The following is a 13,619-nucleotide window of genomic DNA, read 5'->3' on the forward strand; positions in this document are numbered from 1 at the left end:
ACAGGCTACTCACCTAGACTTGGTCTAGCTTCAGGCTGAGCAACTTCCCCTTGAAAATTGCGCATTTCTGGAGGGAAACCAGCCTTCCCTCCAGAAATTGCGCAATCCTCTCTAGCAACCTGCTGGGCTCCAGGATTGCACAATCCTTCCAGCCAACCCTCCCAATAGGATTTGCATAAATTTTCCCAGCAGAAGGTTGTTCACCCCAGTATTTGCACAAATCTAGGCAGCAGGAAACTGCTCTACACATAAATGCACATTTTTCTCCAGCAGTCGAGCATTTGCTTGCATGTGCTGATGATTTGATTGGTTCCCTCTGAGACCGAGAAAAACTGACTTGCATGCATAGGCTACTTCTCCTAAGGTAGCATGCAAATGAATCACTTGTCTCAGGGGTCTATTTTTAGCAGTTGGAAGTTACATGCAAGGAGAAATTCAGAAACCTCCCACCAAGTGTTGCTTCCCCTAGATTTGTGGCATGTGTGTCACAACATCAATGCTATCAAAACTCATCAATCGGATGCTACCAATCTCATTCCTCACATTGACCTTGCAGCTCTAACATCCCATATCACATCTAGAAGCAGTAGGCATATTCAGCTCAAGTGTTTTGGGGTAAGCTCGCTTCCCATGCCTTATGTTGCATTTCTGACGCTTTTTGGGTTTTCGCTTGTATGAGTACTATTTTCTTGATTTCTTTGAATGCTTAATGTTGTTTACATGTATACTAGCTTGTTCTAGCTCTGTTTCAATTTTTGTTTCTGTCTCACTGCCGTCGCATGCATGGAATTTTTTTGCATGGATGTTCACCCAAACGACGAACTGCCTCGCCCACATGCATGTTTATCTATTTGCCAAATCTTTCATTCATGATTTTCACACGCTATTAATCACTTCTATTATCACTTACTGTCGCCATGCATTCATTGAATTACTTGATTTCGTTGTCTGTCAGCGAGTCGGGCCAACCTTGGCTTGGGTTTTGCCTTCACCAATGCTGCATCACGCAATCTAGGAAATGAATGCTCACCTTCCTCTCCAGATTTGTGCACTCCTGCCCAGCATTGGACTACAAGAATATTTTGCGCATTTCTTAAGGATAGTGGCTGCTTGGCCTAAGAAATTGTGCAAATCTATCCTTGGGTCGGCAGTCCTTCCCAGATGGAATTGCGCATTGCACAATCCCAACAGTCAGTAGCCAGACTAGAATGTGCATTGCGTAGTTCTAACAATTAGTTAGTCTCCTAGCAACCCGAACTGTGTCTTTTGCAGTCTTGGCAGTCGGGACCAAAATTGCGCAACCTTCCTGATCATTCACCCAAGGATGTTGCAAGTCAGTTCTCATGTTCATTTTCGTTTTTGACTGACAGATTGCTTTCTATGAGTGTTTCCATGTCTCCAGGTATCGTAGGTGTTCATCAACCTCTCAGCAGTACCAGTACAATGGTTTCCAAGAGAGCAGAGATGAAGACATCGCTTGCAGCATGCTTGGGGATGTAGTCGATCAAGTGTCTATGAGCTTGCCTACTCACGAAGACATCAAAGTGTTCGTAGACAAGGACATCAAGCAGAAACATCACAAAAAGAAACATCTTGAACAACAACTGAAGGCAGCATATCAAATGCAGCGAACATGCCAAATGCAACGAATGCAAGAGGAGGTTGTTGACAACACGAAGGTGGAACAAGGTTGCAAGCTCAAGTAGGTCCATTGATGATGAAGGCAACTTTGGAGAATCTAGCTATGAAGTGACAATGTGACATGAAGATTGCACAAAGGTAGAATATGGAACAAAGAAAGAGTTGCACGTGCTGAAGTAGCAACTCAGGAATAACATGAAGCCGCACAAATAGACAAATGAGTTGCAGTAGAAACAGGAAAATCAGTGGGCGCAACATGCACTCATAGATGAAACTGCACCCAAACAGGTTAAGGATCCATCCTAGCAGCTGACACAAAGAAGACATGGTGAGCAGTGTTGTTGATCACATGCAAGGGATTCAGAAGCATGCATGTCATTGAGCGCACACATGCAATCCAACCCATTCAACACACTCACCAAGGCGAAGACAAGAAGCAAGTCGAACTAGGGTTGAACATGTACTTTGGAAAGTTGATGCGCATGACCACCATCACACACTTGAAGATCAGCACAGACACTATGCATCAGTGTGTTTCTGGTTCAATCGTACCCAATAATACCATGCACATGTTAGCAGACGAGTTGGACAAAGGAGCTGAACCAATGCACTGGTTGCAACAGAGGCAAGAGTTTGCTTTAGCATGATGTCACCATGAGGTGCATGCACGCCATCATGGATGACCAAGCTTGGCATCAGCTCACCACCTTCACCATGAAAAGCATGTCAAAGAGTTGGCCTCATCACAGCTGACCGAGTGTCAGTGATGTCTTGCATGGCTTTCTCAAGCTATGTTGTCTCACATGAGTACATGTGCATTGTAATGTTGAGTCATGTCAAGTGTAAGTCAAGTGTCAATGGTTGGATATAATATTCATAGAGTAGGTGAAGATTCATGAGGGTAGTTGAATTGTCACAAAGGGGAATGTCAAGGGTCACCCCACCCTTTTCTATAAATTTTCCCTCATAACTCATTGTATAGGCTTTTGGTCAACCAAGCTTCTACTAAGACTATCCTGAAGAAGGCTTGGACAGTATTGTAATGCACCTTGGCTTCTCCACTGCACAGAACTAGTTCAAATATTTGGAGGAGAAGGCAGATGTGGTTGTAACATTCCACTAATGGGGTTAGCAGGTTTACATGGTGTATTATATGATTGTGACTTACACTTACTTATATAATAAATCTATCAAATTTTCATGCATATTTTTTTATTGTATTTGTACTGCTCTGGTTGCCTTAATGATATATGTTGTTTAACTTACGTAATTGTGCATGAACTAATTTGTATGAAATTATATGAATATTGTTGTTAATGTGTTGCATATGTTGTTAATGTTGTCACTATCCTTGTCGACTACTCTACCGAAAAACATACAAACCTTTCTTATGAACCTTGTTATATCAACTAGCACACTTGTCTTGGACTGATCCATGTGTGTTGTTCATGTGATCTTACCTTGTATGTTGTGACTGCCGCATCCATGTCGACTGCTCTGTTGGAAGATGTGCATGTCCTCTGTGTTGTGTGTTCCTAGTTGAGTTGGGATTGATCCTTTTCAACCTACAACTCACCTTTACCTTCCTCTCCCTTTGAAGTGTTGGAACGTCTCATACTCATTCCTTGACTCACTGCATCAGTCACACCCTTGCTACTAAAAGAGTTATCTTACTTTCCTCTGTGCGACATCGCGGTCAAGGCATTACCTTACAACCCATGGTTGGGACTCCTACACCAAACCGTTTGAGGTCTAATTGGGACTTCTTACCGTGGAGATCGCCTTGACATGTTGGCAGATCCAACACCGTCAATAGGACCCCAAAACAAACAATTGAGTTTTTCTTGTAGGTTATAATTCAGTGCACTAACAACATTGCAGATTATGAAGCATTGATCCTTGGGTTCACAAGGTCTGTTGACCTAAACGTTGAATGTTTAAAGGTGATTGATGATTCTAAGATTATAACAAGGTAGGGAAAAAATACTATTCACTGTTTGTCACCACATCGCATAAATTATCAGCAAGAGGTATGGAACTTAATTTCTTGTTTTAAAGATTTTGGTATCAATTTTGTTCCTAGGGTTAATAATACCACCGATGACACTTTAGCTAATGTCACAACTAGGTTTACAACTTTAAGAGATGGTTTTTCTGTTGAGATTGTTTATAAGCCTGTTATACTAGATAATGTAACTGATCTACACCTTTTCAATGATGACCAAAATATACTCGATGTTATGGCTAACACCGAGGTTTTCAAGGATGTGACAATAGATGAGGAAGAACATGACAAAGCCTTACAAGGAGAATCATATGATCGCAAGGGAAATCACATGCCCAAAGGTGTTTTTACATTGTAGAAGTTATTCAATATACAAAACCATTTCTGGGGTCCCCCAAATACCAAGACTCAAAGTTCCACACACTCTCATGAAAAAATTAATCTCGAAATTGAAGTTGACCCCAAGTTACCAACCTTAGTATCAGATATTCACCCAATGAGAGGAAATCATTTATCCACTTGTTCAGAAAGTATTGGGATGTGTTTTCCTTGATGTATGAATATCTAAAGATGTACGACACCCACATCATCTAGCATGTTATACCTATAAAGGAAGGATTCAAACCATTCTAGCATAAGTTAAGGAAAGTACACCCTACGCTAGAACCCCTTATCTAGAAGGAGTTGAAGAATTTATTGGATACACACATCATTTTCAAATTCAGGAACTCCACTTGGGTTTCGAATTTGGTTCCCGTACGAAAGAAGTCGGATGAAATCTGGCTGTGCGTCAACTTTTGGAACTTAAATTGAGCTTCAGATAAAGATAACTAACTAGACCCCTCCATGGAACAATTTCTTCAAATGGTATCTGGTTCATAAATTTTATCCTTGCTTGATAGCTTCTCTGGATACAACTAGGTGCTAGTCACCAAACCAGATCATTTAAAGACAGCTTTCAGGACCAAGTGGGGGACATTTGTATTTCAGCACATGCCCTTCGGCCTCATCAACGTCAGAGAAACATTCTAGAGGGAGATGAACATTGCCTTCAGATGATTAGTGGGTCAAATCATAGTGGTGTATCTAGATGATGTCATGGTGTTTTCAAAGAAGATATCATATCACCTTGATCATCTAAAGAAAATATTCGAGCATTGTCAGAAGTACAGGATTTTGCTAAACCCTGATAAAAGCATATTCCTAGTATCAGAAGGGAAAATCCTCAGGCGTATCGTAACCAAAGATGAAATCACTATGGATCCTAAAAACATAAAATCTATTGCACAAATCACGCTTCCTAGTAGCATGAAAGGTATGCAATCTTTCCTAGGTAAAATCAAATTCCTCCACAAATTTATTTCTGATTTTTCCTAGGTATTGATAAGCCTTTGAAAAAGATGATAAAGAAGGATCTGAGATTTAAATGGAACCAAGAAGAGAAGGAATGATTTGACCATATCAACAAATCTATCACAAAAGCCCCTTCTCTACACAACCCAGACTTTGAGAAAGATTTCATCCTCTATACTTTCACCTTAGACTCATCCCTAGCTGTTGCGCTTACCCAGAAGGATGGTAATGATGATGAGCGACCTATATCCTTCATGAGCATGGGTTTTTAAGGTTCAGATCTCAACTACCCAAACATGGATAAACAGTCATATGTGGTTTACAAAGTGGTTAAACATTTCAGACCCTACATTTTGAAGAACCACGTAAATGTTTTCGTCCCTCATCCAGGTGTTAGGTCACTATTTATCCTACAATAGTTGGGTGGAAGAAGAGATAACTAGATGACTTTCCTCTAGGAGTATGACTTGGAATTCAATCCGACTCACATAGTTAAAGGGAATGGATTATGTAAATTGGTTGCTCAAGCTGCAGATCAACAAGATGAAGAGCAAGAAGGTTGGGACCATGAAATCGAGATGTACCAAAATGACCACACGTGTGCTCATGAATCCTTATCCTAGTATGCCAACTTCAAACAATTTTTATGACAGGGGACCTTGCCTTCTACCTTGTCCATGAAACAGAAGAGGGTTATGATACTTAAAGCTGCATCTTACTAGTTGATACAAGGGAATTTGTTTCACAAACACCATAATGGCATATTACTCAAATGTTTGGAATTTGACGAAGCCCAACGGGTGTTAAAGGAGCTACATGATGGGCTGGTAGGAGGCCATTATGCCAGTGATACCAAAACAAATAATATTATCAGGGAAGGTTTTTACTGGCCTACCCATTTCAAGGATGCATATGTGTATGCTCCTCAATGCACCATTTTCCAAAAGTATGCTAGAAGAAAATCGCAGTCATTCACTCCATTCTAGTGTATAGCAATGGAAGAACCATTTCAATAGTGGGGGATGGATGTCATTGAAGAGATCGCGTCGCACTCGTCGAAACAACATAGGTATATCCTCACTAATACATGCCATTTCATGAGGTGGGTGGAAGCCATTATGTTAGGAAAATGAATGACAAAGAGATAATATATTTTTTCAATCAATACATCGTGACCAGGTTCAGTGTTCTAACCTCCCTTGTTTTTGATAATGCTACTTATTTCTTATCTTTAAGGTTATATGATTTCACTTTGGAAAATGACATTGTTTTGAAACATTAAGCTAACTATTACCCCCAAGGCAATGGCCTAGCAAAGTCCACCAACAAAAACCTTATTTGCATTATTAAGAAAACCTTGTTGTCACATCGAAGGAACTAGAACAATGCCCTAAATAATTCCTTGTGGGTCGACCATGTTACCCCAAAACCATCTCTTGGAACATCCACTTATTTCCTATTCTACAGGAAATAAGCCATTTTACTGCCCAACTTATACCTACCTACTCTCCATTTGTTGCAAGAGTCGTGAGGCATGCCTTGCCCTACTATACAAAACCGAATCAATACCCTTCTAAAACTGGAGGAAGATATACATAAGGATAGGGAGAAGTTTGTTGTTCACCAAAGCCAAATCAAGAGGTGGTTTGATAAAAAATCCGCCGGGAGTAATGAGTTTAATGTGGGTGACCTAGTCCTCAAATGGGATGAGGCGCATGAGGACAAAAGCAAACATACCAAATTTCATGCATTGTGGATTGGTCCCTTTGAGGTTAAGGAGAATATTGGCCAGCATACCTACATACTATAGACCTTAGAAGGGAGGATCGAAACCCTCCCCATGAATGAACATGACCTCAAATTTTACTTCACCTAGCAGCTCTTGCTGCTAACTTTCTACCCCTATACTTTAGTTTTTTTCCTGTTAGTTTTCAACACTTTTCTTACCTTTAGCCCTCCTTTTGCCTTTACAGTTTCACCTTCTATATGCCTTTTGATCATTGTATCTCCACTCGTTAATAAATATTCTACCCTAAATAAAATATTCTAGAACATTGCCTGAGTCAAACAGCCTAGGGTCATGGTAGCCTCTATGAAAATGGCTGAGGTGTACATCTTTTTGTGCCTGCACTTGATCATTCCTAAAGTCATGACCAAGGTGAAGTGTGGAGATATATCTTAGTGGGTAACTCTGGTCATCCATAGCACCCTATCTTTCAACAATTAGACCCTACTATTGACTTGGCCATATAGTTTGAATGAATTGGTTTATCCAGCTAGCTCGAGAAGGGGAAATGAAAACTTTAATGAGCAACACATATTTCGGGAAAACAATAAAGTCTTTGAAAAATAGAAACAACCTCTTGCAAAATAAAATAAGTTTGGATTCCTCAACTACCAAGAAAATAAGTGCCTAAGAAATAAGTTCCATTGAGCACATGAATAAGAAAATCAAATAAGGGTAAAAGGAATGAGAAAGGCTTCCTTCATAGAGATGCAATGCAACGACTCCGCCAAGGTACTATCTAGGCTCGATGGTAGTGGACCAACATTTGTGATTTCTAGGTAGTGACTCCACTGGTGTACTGTTCAAGCTCACTGGTAGTGGAGAAACACCAAATTCCTATAACCATAATACCGAAAACCTCTACAACTCATATCATTAACCAGACCCCTATGTCGGGTCATCGACAATGTCTTTACTCTGTGTGGTTAACAAGCTGAGTCAAAGTAGAAAGGTACATCTAATAAATACTAAGGGTAACCTAGAGGCATTAGTGGGACCCGTGGTCTTAGAATGATGCACTCAAAAAGGTCGACTTCGTCTCGACATCAAGGGTAAGTAAATATATTGAGGTTCTATTAGCGAATCGCCAATTGTTGTAGCCACTGCAAAACCCTCCAGAATTCTAGACCTTTCAAAATTTTGGGCCCTTGCACTAAGTCCATACCTGTCACTCACTTCCAAAGCTTTGTCTTGGCATTTTGAAAATAAGCCAAGCCTGTTGGGTGCCTTCTCAAGTCTAAATTTCGAGGAATCAAAGTTCATTTTTGTTTAGGTCGTAGGTTGCATGAAGTAATATTTCATGTGCTTAAAAGTTGCGACCTTGCAACTTGCCTCCTTTCGACTACGTAAAGTCACTAGGTCACAATGAATACTTTCCGACCTTTCACTTACCATGGGAATATGCGACCTTATGACCTTTCCCTAATGGGGTCGTTGGGTCGCAAGGTTGCAAACTCGCCACCATCAGTCCTGCAACTTCATTACTTAATGAATTCACGATCTTGTTGTTGGAGGTCACTAGGTCACAAGGTTGCTAAGTTGCAAAGGGGTTAATGCACACCCCTTGTGACAAAGAGACCTATGTGACCCCTCTCGGAAAACGTAGTGTGACTTTTTATATAAATTAGTCGCCCAACTAGTCATTTAGAAATTGTATGTGGGCACTCACATGACAAAGATGATTGGCAACTCAAAGAGGTGTGCAATCCTCCAAAGTAAGTGAACTTTCCTCTCCCTTGATATCATTATTCATTACCATTTTCCCTTTTCTTCCCCCTGACTTTGCACCTTCCCTGATTTGGGGGTTTTTATCCACCTCTCATGGCCCCTCATAGCTCATTTCAACCCTGCAACCCTATAGTGAAGTATTTACCAAAATTAACTCCCTTTTTCCTAGATTTCAATTGCCATCTCTCTCCTAGATGTGCTCCCCCTCTTAGTGAAATTTTTTTAGCCCAGTAAATCCCTAATGCTCCATTTTGAGCTTCGTCTCCTTCACCAAGCCACCCTGAAGAATAGGCCGCAAAACCAGAAGCCGTGATAGGAAAAAATGCACAACCTTGTGAGTGTAGTGACCTTACAACCTCCCTTACCTCATGACCCAGCAACCCTTATGAATCCTCTGACCCAACTATCCTTGTGACTATGTGACCTAGCAATCCCTGCGAATTGCGACCATGAAATCTCCATAAAGCCACTACCTAACCTACCCTAGTTGCTAAGTCATGCATCTTATGTCTTAGTTCTGGCGACCCTTGACCTATGTGACCAAACAACCTCTCTTAAGTAGAATTCCTCCTAGGGACCTTGCCAAGAGCTCTGAAACCTTGATTTGTGTTTTTCTTATAGTTTTAAATTATTCATCTCATCTCTCTCATCGTGGGATTTCTTGTTTGACATGCCAGGCGAAGTCAATCTCGAGTGTATTTCAATATCTTCTTTCTCTGGAGAGATGGCACCTCCAGTAGTTAATCCTTCCCGAAATAGCACCCAAAGCAACATTCAGGAAAGTTATCAGGGTCCACTGCCTCCTATTTACAGGGACATATCAGGTAACCTCAAGAAGACCACCAAGATATCTTGGTTCGAAGTTTATGAAAAATTTTCTAAGAAGAACATCCATGAGTACCAAGAAGACTTCCAGTGATATATCAACGTCAAGATGTCTAGGCTCGACAAAGTGGCCTTGCATCCACCTATCTTCCCGTGCACAAAGACAATTGATTGGATTATATAGAACATAGAAACATATCAGTGGGTAGTAATAAATCATACATGTGAACCTTTCGCAACCATCTCTTCGGTATACATAGTTGCTTATTACAGGTTTTCGGAGAAGGAGGAATCATGCAATACCAAATGGTTGTAATATTTTTCAGTTCCAATTAAGGAAATTTTAAGGACTTGGTGGCAAGACCCTTCTAAGTTCTAGGTAAATAATGATCATGTATAGGATAGAAGGTCTAAAAACAGTCTACCAAATCATTATTGTAATGATGAATCAATTGTATGGCTGGCCTGAAATCGATACCTTCCTCAGGAAATGGGTCCCTATCATGTATGTCATTGCCACTACAGGTACAATCTTCAACTAGGATAGTATCCTAGTTTATGCATTAAGGACTAACATACATGCAACAAAACATCATGAGGAAAACCAACCATCAAAAGATCACATGGCCTCATACCTATTATATTCGGTATGTGAAAGATGCCAATTCGACCATTGGAGCTACAACTAGACTACAACTACGACAAAACCTGTGCACCAACATTATAAGATCTTTTGGGACCTAGGCTATTAAAGTGTACATGAGTCTACCTCTAAGACATTCATCGCCCCATTATACCAGTTTCTCTTTGGAGAAGTTCCTACTTGCATGTTGAAGAAGGATATGTAAACTATCACCAAAGTAGCATATTGGTTCCCTATTGAGGAGGTGTCACGATCTCATTAACATAATATGCATAATAAAAAAAAAAAAAAAAAACTTTGTATGGTGGGATTAACTCATTAACCCACTTCCCTAACTAAATAAGTTAAACCATTAACTAAGGTCTTCACCAGACCCTTACGCATATACCTATATATATAAGCTTTACACTAAGGCCTGGTCCAGGCTCATACGCTTGTCCATGTATATATATATCCTTAATCTAATACCCACACCCATTGAACACGGACCTACCGCCTTCGCTAATGTTTGGGTATTATATAACTTTAATGTGTTGCTGAATCTTATTGTCACACCCGGCTCGCTTTATAAGTTTAAGTGCCAGATGGTGAGTAGGTAGGAACCCAACTCACCCTTTCCGTGGCCAGATGGCTCAGCTTCACGTGATATCATGTGCCTAGCGGAGGGTTGACCCACACTGGGTTTCGCGCCAGGTCCTCCCGCCTAAACCAACGACGGAGATCTCTCAACCTCATCGAATGGCTCAGATTTATTTAGGGTTTGGCATTCGATATATAAGTCACCGGGTTCATCGGAATGAGTTCATTTGCACTCTACAGCTGCAGCCGAGCTCCTCCACCACTCCAACAGACTTCTCTGCAACCCCTCTGGTTCCTACCTTGCGGTTCAGGTAAAGGATTCTCGCGTTTCAATCTGGTATTTATACTTACAGTCAGCTCCGCAGTTATGTATTTTGTATTCTATGAAACCCTCTGAATACTCTAACTGTATCCGAATGTTCACCATGATGGTTATGCACAGGTCGTTTTGCCGTCCACAGTTTTCCACAGCGTGCAGGAGGGTTTGGTGGCTAACGAAACTTACAGGTATGCCTACCTCGTTTACTGTCCTTTCCTTGATAAAATGGCTTAGTGTGAAATTGTATGCGTCGTCCTCTGGCTGAGACATGGCTTATGACTTCTTCTTACCTGTCTCAGGTCCGATTACCATGTTTCAAACCCTGGTTGCGCTTATACAGGCGGCCTCTCCATGCCGGACCTGTCCCGCGTTAGCCTTAGGGTTTAGATAGGTACTACTTATGGCTTCCACGCCATCTACTTATATATTCTGTACATTGATTTGGCTAGGGTCTTAAGGTTCAAAGAGTCATTGTCTGTATATTCTTTTGAAAGCTCTCCCTAGCTATTAACAGTTAAATGGGGCTAAGTTACTTCAAAATAGTTGATTCATTTTGCGGGTTTACCGCTGTCTTCCTTGCCTGGACTTTTACACGGCTATGATAGCATTTTCGCATTTTCTTTAATGGATACTTGCTTTCGATTCACATATATCGTCAATGTCCCTTAATGGCCATCTTGTTTTTATATTGCCGGTTCATATGTAAAGATTTACATTAAAATGTATTTTACTGTATATTTGTTTTACTGGATATTCATTTCCCTGTTTGCTCAACGGAATCATAATATCCTATGGGTTTACTACAGTAAGCATTATTACAGTATAATCTCAATGTTTTCACATGCATTCGGTTCATTCAAGACTGTTTCCATTTCATATGCATTTAAAAGCGATATTGATGGTAGTCCTGCACTCGGTATATGAGTGTAGGGACTGCCTCTCCGCGCACAGTCGTTTACATTGACCCTTGAATGCCGGGGTTATTGCATGTTTAATATACAGGTCGCATCTTGTAATGTTAACCTTATCCCGGTATTATGTATTGGTTTTTTGTATCGTTATGTTTAACTAATTTTCAGGTTTGTTTACATATGAATGTAAACCCTCATCCGGGTCTATTAACGTGGCTTGGCTTACACCGTAATATTAACTGCACAATACTTCTCATTACAGCACTATTTCCGTAATAATGTCTGTCTTTATACAGTATTGGTTTATATGATATTTCATGCTTATACAGCATTACGTTTATGCTATATTGCTCAGTACCATTTCATTGTTAAGGGTTCTGTTTACTTTTGTTCTCTTGTTTTCCATCACTGATATTTTGATGCGGTCTCTTACACCGCCCAAACTGCTCTAAGATTTGACTCTGTTCTGAGCGTAAATGTAACTATACAACCCCTAGTTGTTATTACAGTTTTAAAGAGGTGACCACAGTCACACATATTCACTTACAGACATCTCGAAAACTGTATGCATTAACATGGTTACAATACCACAGTAACTAATGGAAAGTAATACAAGTTCTGTGTTCTGTCTGTACACTTCAATACCTGTTCTTTATTCAATAACTATATTAGAGAATGCATACCTGGATAGTCCCGCTACCGAGGTCCTTACTTTCAGAGGTCACCTGCAACGTTTTTGCTCTTATCCTCCCAACCTTGAGATCCACTTACGCTGGATTCTCCCCCCGAGCCGTCTTGCAGGCCTGCAGCCCTCAACAAGACTCATGCACTGCTGTGCTAGGTTATCTGGTCATTACCAGACTTAACCTCTTTTTCTCACTCTGCTCTCTCTTGGAATTCTTCTCTCTGTCTGTTCATCAACAACCCAGAGGTTTTCCTCCCAGGACTTTTCCTTGGGTGAGAAGCAGTTGCTTTTCAGTTTCATAACTGATTTTTATTTTCTTTTAATAGAAAATCCTCCTTCAGGAGGCTGCCAGCATTTCATGAATATACACATGCAAAATAATCTAATATATCCACTTTCATAATTAACAATGTCATTTAGTAATAACAAGTCACCACTCATACAGTTTTTACCACAGTAATTATTCCAGAATTACAAGTTACCGGGGTTATTACATCTTCCCCCCCTGGGATTGGACATCGTCCCGATGTCTATTCCCATTGAATAAATTTGGGTAAGCCTTTCTAAAGAGTTCCTCGTCCTCCCATGTAGCCTCCTCAGGCCCATAGTGCTGCCACAGCACTTTAACTTGGGTAATAACCCGTTTCCGCAGCCGCACTTCTCTCCGGTCGAGAATGCTCTGTGGTTCGACCAGGACCTCGCCTTCCGGTTCGACCTGCAGACAACCAATACCTTTAATCAGTTTCCTATTGAGTATAGCTGCATAATCAAACAACCGGATTAATTCTTACCCGCACATCTTGCCATTGGATAACATGTTTAGAGTCATATACATATTTCTTTAGGACAGACACGTGGAACACATTGTGAATCCTAATATGACTTGGCAGGGCAAGTTGGTAGGCCACTGGCCCCACCCTAGCCAAGATCTGAAAAGGTCCAAAGTATCGAGGAGCCAGCTTGGCGCACCCACTCCACTGCAGTGTGCTCCTCCTATCTTGAATCCTCACAAACACATGGTCACCAACCTTATACTCTGTGAATCTTCTTTTCCTGTCAGCAAAACTTTTCTGTCGGTCTTGTGCAGCCTTTAAATTAGCACGCACTCTTTTCACCATATCTTCCATTTCTTTAAGCATTTCTG

The 13,619-nt window shown here is 40.7% G+C and overlaps 1 long non-coding RNA gene across 1 annotated transcript; it reads left to right on the forward strand.

The window, feature by feature from the left end:
• Positions 1 to 10,854: 10,854 nt before the first annotated feature.
• On the forward strand, positions 10,855 to 11,294 carry LOC149173790 (uncharacterized). Its single transcript, XR_016259704.1, has 2 exons — positions 10,855 to 11,067; positions 11,179 to 11,294. It is a non-coding gene; the product is annotated as an uncharacterized LOC149173790 (long non-coding RNA).
• Positions 11,295 to 13,619: the final 2,325 nt, after the last annotated feature.

Source organism: Pinus tabuliformis, chromosome 4_2, assembly GCF_031772625.1.
Source record: "Pinus tabuliformis cultivar Carrire ecotype Pingquan chromosome 4_2, CPIR1, whole genome shotgun sequence".
NCBI classification, from domain to species: Eukaryota; Viridiplantae; Streptophyta; class Pinopsida; order Pinales; family Pinaceae; genus Pinus; species Pinus tabuliformis.